The following is a 6000-nucleotide window of genomic DNA, read 5'->3' as shown; positions in this document are numbered from 1 at the left end:
ATTTATTCTCTCAGTACAGGTTCCCTTTTAGGTTTTGTACATATGAGTTCCAGCTTTTATAAGACCAATGTGTACAGTATACAACAAAACAACAACTGGAGGGACTTGGGACTTTCATGGTACGATATGAACTACACAGTACAAATGTTTAAAAAAATCAATCCAAAAGTTTATTATGACAGTTTAAAACTAGAAAAGCTATGATTTCTGGGGAAATTGTGAAGTGTCCTTGCCTCCACCAGTCATACTATGAAAACTATCAGGACTATGGCTTAGCCGTGGACATTTTTAGTGGCAGCAGGGATAGATGAACGTTTTGATATAAGATTTGTGTAGGTGGGATGAAAATAAGAGAGTGGTGGCAGTTTAGAAATCATATCCTGATTTTTCAGCTCCCACTCTAGTTTTGAACATTCCACCATTCATTCCTATTGGACCAATTTCACCACAAAAACGCAGATATTTCGTGAACCATTCGGCGAAACGTTCCACAAAGTAATAGCACGCCAATCGGAAACAATCTGCTATATTACTGTCTATGTAGTGTAAAAACTGTGGGAGGAGATGGGGTGGTAAATTTGGCTATAATAAGAGTATATATGTGAGATAATAGTAAGTGGTCTTGCCATGCAAGAACACTTACCGTATTTTCCGGCATATAAGACGACCCCCCCCCCCCCCTAATTTTCAAGTTAAAACATAGGTTTTGGGCTATACTCGCCGTATAAGACTACCCCCCTTCCGAAGCAAGGCAACACCATTGAAAAACATCAGATTTCTCATAGATCTCCAAGGTACCCCAAGTACTGTAATACATGTAATCTCTCATAATATCTCCAAGATACCCTAAGTATTACCAGTAGATGTAATCTCAAGACGCTGGTTGTGTGGGAATCCTGTACCGGTATACCGTATTTACCGTAGCTTCGGTTACATACAGTATACCGCACTGAGCCAATCACAGTGAGCGATGTATTCTATTATTGAATGCAAAGCCTGCTCGGATTGGCAGAGTCAGAGAGGCGGGCTGATGTTACTCCGCCAATCCGAGCAGGCTTTGCATTCAATAATAGAATACATCGCTCTCCCTGATTGGCTTAGCGCGGTACACTGTATGTAGCCGAAGCTACGGTACATACGGTATACCGGTACAGGATTCCCACACAGCCAGCATCTTGAGATATGATACATTTACCGGTAATACTTGTACTTGGGTTACCTTGGAGATATTATACTCGTCGGTGTATAAGACGACCCCCCCCCCCATTTTTGGGGGATTTTTTTGAGGTTCAAAAGTAGTCTTATACGCCAGAAAATGCAGTAATTAAAAAGTCACCCATGTACAAGGGGGACACACACTAGAGAAATAGATCAGAAACATACATAGCCCATAAGGACATAACAGTTCAAAGCAAGTCACACTTTCTCGAATAGAGGTTAGAGGATGCCCCATTCATTATCCAATCTGGGTAGCCTCAATCAAAAAATCCAATCTCATATCTTACTCTACATGTTTTGTGGGATACAAAAAATGGTCACTTCCCCCACCTATAACTGGTCTTAACAGCAAGGATCACTGGAAGGGCAAACGCATGTGAAAAAAATCAAGGAGTTTCTAGTCACAACTTACCAGCCTGCGACCAACCGAATTAACCTAACAGTATATTATAGGATTTATATAGCGCCAACAGTTTGCACATGGCTTTACAATGTGAGGGAAGACAATACAGTTACAATACAATTCAATGCAGGAGGAGCTAGAGGGCCATGCTCGTTAGAGCTTACAATCTAATAGTTTGCGTTTACCAACTGGTTTAGTGTCACACATTTGCAAATACATGCGTAAGCTGCAGGCCCCGGCAAGGCACCCTGATATCTGTATTTTTTAGAATGAGTGGTGTCAGCCCTTCCCAGTTACTTTTGCTAACTAAATCTTACCACTCTCCAGTTTCAAAAGCATAGAGATTAATCATTCTTGTGTCCCAAGATAAGAACTAGAGGGGAATTTTGCTCCTGCAAATAAAACCGAGCATATGCACAGGGAAAATGACAGCTCTAAGGCCAGCCATACATGGAGCAAATTTCTTTTCTGCAGGGGTTCTTTTTTCTGGGGTTGCAGGAAATAAATTCACTTACTTCCCCCATCAACACAGTGTTGATGTGGGAATCCCTCCTGCCGGGCCGTTCTCTTCTCTGGACGGGGGAAGCATGTTGGGAGAAGACAGTGATTATTGCTAGATGCGGTAACAGCCGCTAGCGATAGTCACAGATAAAACCCAGCATGCTGGTTGTACCCAAGTTGATTGATCGATCAACTTGGTACATTCAGCCTGCCCATATACAATTTGAATCTCGGCAGGTTCAGCAGGAACTGGCGAAGATTCGACCAGTGTATAGCCTTAGGCCTTATGCACACAGGAAGTTTTTGCAGCTGCTTTTAGGAGCGTCAGACTTTTTACCTTTTTTTTTTTTTTTTTTTTTTTTTCCCAGCTTAAAAACTCCCTCCATGTTATTTTATGGCACACAAATAATTTTGAAGCTGTAAGTGGCATAGGCGTTTTCAAGCTGCAAAAAACCCCAGGGCCAGCGCATTCTGAGGACCAGCGTTACAGCTGTAAAAACGTCTGACACTGCTAAATGTTGCTTATACAGCGTTAAGCCACGTCATACATTTTTTTTAAAAACATTTTATTTATGTGAAAATCAATGGTTCCCTATGGGAGCCAAGTGATTTGAATGGAAGTCCCATCCAAGTTGAATCATTAAGAAATTAAATATCTGCCTCCGCTCTTCTCCGCTGCCAGTCCGGTCCTCTGACGATGTCTCCTATGATTATGCTGGCTCCGCTCTTTACGGCTTCTTTTCGGATTGGCAGCGGAGAAGACCGGAGTAAGATTTTTAATAAAGGACTTCTCATAACCGTCTCTTGTCGTTATTTACACTACACTGCCTTTTTTGGGGTGAATGGATAGGGGTACTACGTACCCTACCCATTCACATGGGGGGCAGTATCTGGAGGGCCCCCTTGTTAGAGGGGGGAGTCCAAATTCTGAGAAGCCCCCCTGCCCACAGACCTCCCATAACCACTGCCCAGGGTTGTCGGGAAGAGGCCATTGTCGCCATGGGGACAAGGTGCTTTGGGGTGGGGGGGGTGCAGAGCACCCACCTTCCAATGTCCCCTCCACTCCACTTTCCTGTCCTGTCCTGCCAGGCTGCATGCTCAGGTGGGGGATTTTTTTTTTTTGGCTTGGAGTTCCCCTCAAAATCTATACCAGACCCAAAGGGCCTGGGGGGGGGGACCCCCACACTGTTTTTTGTTTCCATTTTGGCGTGGAGTTTTCCCTAAAGATCCTCAGAGGGAAAGTCGCACCACAAGTCGGATCATCATGATCCGACTTGGATGCGACTTCTTTTAAAAAAAAAATGGGCTTAAAGCCGTATCATAGACGGCTCATAGGTAACCAATGATTTTGAATAGAGGCAGAAAAATATTGCTAAAGGCGAACGCGGCTAAACGCGCATTGACTCCAATGGGAGGAGGTACTAAAAGAACATTTTTACAGCTGCTTTTTCCTGGTGTTGGTAGTGGCTCTGCAGCTCGTTATTTCTAACGCCCTGTGTGCATGAGGCCTTAAAGTGGAATTTCACTCTCCCAATCAACATTGATTATTTTTAATCCTCATACTGCAAGCATTAGTAAATAAATAGGAAAGTGTATCATATTAACTTGTGTTAAACATTTTCTTCAGTTACTTCCTTGTTTCTTGCCTCGGCAAATTATGTCATACATCCCAGGAGTCTTCAGGAGGGGAGGAGAGGAGGAGGGGTTTTCTCAGCTAAACACTCTCCTGCATGCATACCTGAGCTAAGGGCAGGAAGTAAATGTTACATGAATAATTTGCCCTTACTCAAGATGGCCACTTCCAGAAATTCTAAGAGGGTGTTTTTTTCAAAGTGTTTTCTCAACAAAATAAAGCATGGAGACATGGATGGATAGGGGAGTTTGTTTTGAATAATAAAAATGAATTACCGGTAAATAGTATTTTTTGGTTTGTGGTGCCCAGATTCATTATGTCAGACATTAAAGCAAATCTTCACTGAACAGGTATTTTTTCACTCTTCACTAGATATATCAATATCATTGTAATGGGGTGTGTGTGTGTGTGTGTGTGTGTGTGTATATGTATATATATATATATATATATATATATATATATATATATATATAATCTCTATCGCTGCTGCTTTATAAATATACAGTGCATTTTTTTTGTGTTGTTTTTTGTCTTTAACAGCAATATGGCCGTAGTAAAGCTAAACCACAGCTTTATAAATGGAGCCCTTTGAGTTATCAAAAACAGTCATACATGCCTTGTGTGCTCATTCCTCTTAAAGTAGAACAACATTTTAGATAAAGAATAAGGGTTAAGGAAAGGAATGATCCCCCTAAAGCCCCGTACACACGCACAGATCGTCGTCATACAAACGTCGGCGGACGAAAGATCTGCCGATTGTACGCGTGTTAGTATGGTGCCTCCGACAGCTGTCTGCACACAATCCGCGGGCAAGAGTCTTTCTTGCAAACATGAAAATTTTTGTCTGTGGACACCAGAACGGACGATTGTTCGCCTGTCAGTACAGAAATCAGCCGACAGACCGCAGATTTGCAAGACTGGGCATGCTCAGAAAATAAAAAACACAGGGAAAGTTAACCATTACATGACATCACTTCTGCAGTCAGCTGAAGTCTGCGGACAAAATTCTTGTGCTGTCCTTGTGCTGTCTTTGCACTTTTCAACAGACACCGACATCCCGGGGAGAAAAGACGAACATCTGTATGACGACGATCTGTGCGTGTGTACGGGGCTTAAGGGTGGTAGGACTTTGTAGGCATACGCTGATTAAACTCACACAAAAAATGGACAATCTTGAGTAATATAAATATAGACAAAATTTATTGTTAAAAAATTACATAAAAATCATCACACATATGAATATGCACAGCCGTGCGACAATATGCTCCTAAACCAAAAGAACCCATGTATAGTCCGACATATCGGGGTCTGTGTTATAAGACCATAAGTATGGTTGACCTTCCGTGCCTGGATCAACAGGGTTCAAATGTGTAAGTATCCCTAAAGAATTGCTACGCGTTGCGCTATGCAGCTTCTTCAGGGATTTCCATTAGAGTGAAAAGGCAGGAGCAGAGGGAACCAAGTCCTCTCCTAAGAGGGGGGGGGGGGCATAGAATTGCAGGAACAGTATGGTTTTTCCTAAAGGAACTGACATTGCATATTTTCCTCCTTATTATATGAAAGTGCCGATCTGGTCAGAATCAAGCCAGCCTCTCCAGGAGACATAAGAGATGTCCCCTGAGCTACAAAGGGCAACCTTTGTACATATAACTAATTTTCCTCTCTTTTTAATGCCAGGAAGCTGCTGTTTTTTAGCTTCTGTTTGATCTGCACTTGATGATGCACATGTGATCACTTTTGACACCAGCTATTTCATGGCTTGACTGTTTGGTAGATAGAACAAGGAACTGTGACAGTTCTTATTTACGACATGCTTTAAATGTATTTGTTTTGTGAAACAGTTAAATTGACGGATTTAGTTCCGCTTTAGGCCTTTTATGGCTGTTAATGGTGGAGAAGGGTACAGACTCGACATACCTCTCAGTAACGCTTAATAATATTAAAGGAAACCTGTCCTAAAAGAACTATAGAGGCTGACATTAATTGGCTGGCTGCCATGCTGGCCCATTGCTTTTAATACATTCTAACTGAGCCACCCAGAACAACTGAAGTCAGAACTTCTAATATGCAAACTAATATGCAAACTTCATCGGTGAGTGACTCCGTGCATATTGTCAAAGGATAGCTATGACTACAATAGTATTATTTGAAGTAGGTACCAAATGGCAAATTCTATATTCTTCTTATGACCGATTTCTTTTAAAACCGATTATAACCATCAATAATTCTGGGCGTCTGCCAGTCT

General features: G+C 42.0%; 1 protein-coding gene across 1 annotated transcript in view; it reads left to right on the top strand.

The window, feature by feature from the left end:
- The window catches only part of MOGAT1 (monoacylglycerol O-acyltransferase 1), a 39627-nt gene that overhangs the window by 8384 nt on the left and 25243 nt on the right, over window positions 1-6000 (top strand). The gene's annotated exons all lie outside the window — the stretch shown is intronic.

This window comes from Pelophylax lessonae (assembly GCF_965119305.1).
Source record: "Pelophylax lessonae genome assembly, chromosome: 3".
NCBI lineage: Eukaryota > Metazoa > Chordata > Amphibia > Anura > Ranidae > Pelophylax > Pelophylax lessonae.
This window is presented reverse-complemented; position numbering and strand designations above follow the sequence as displayed.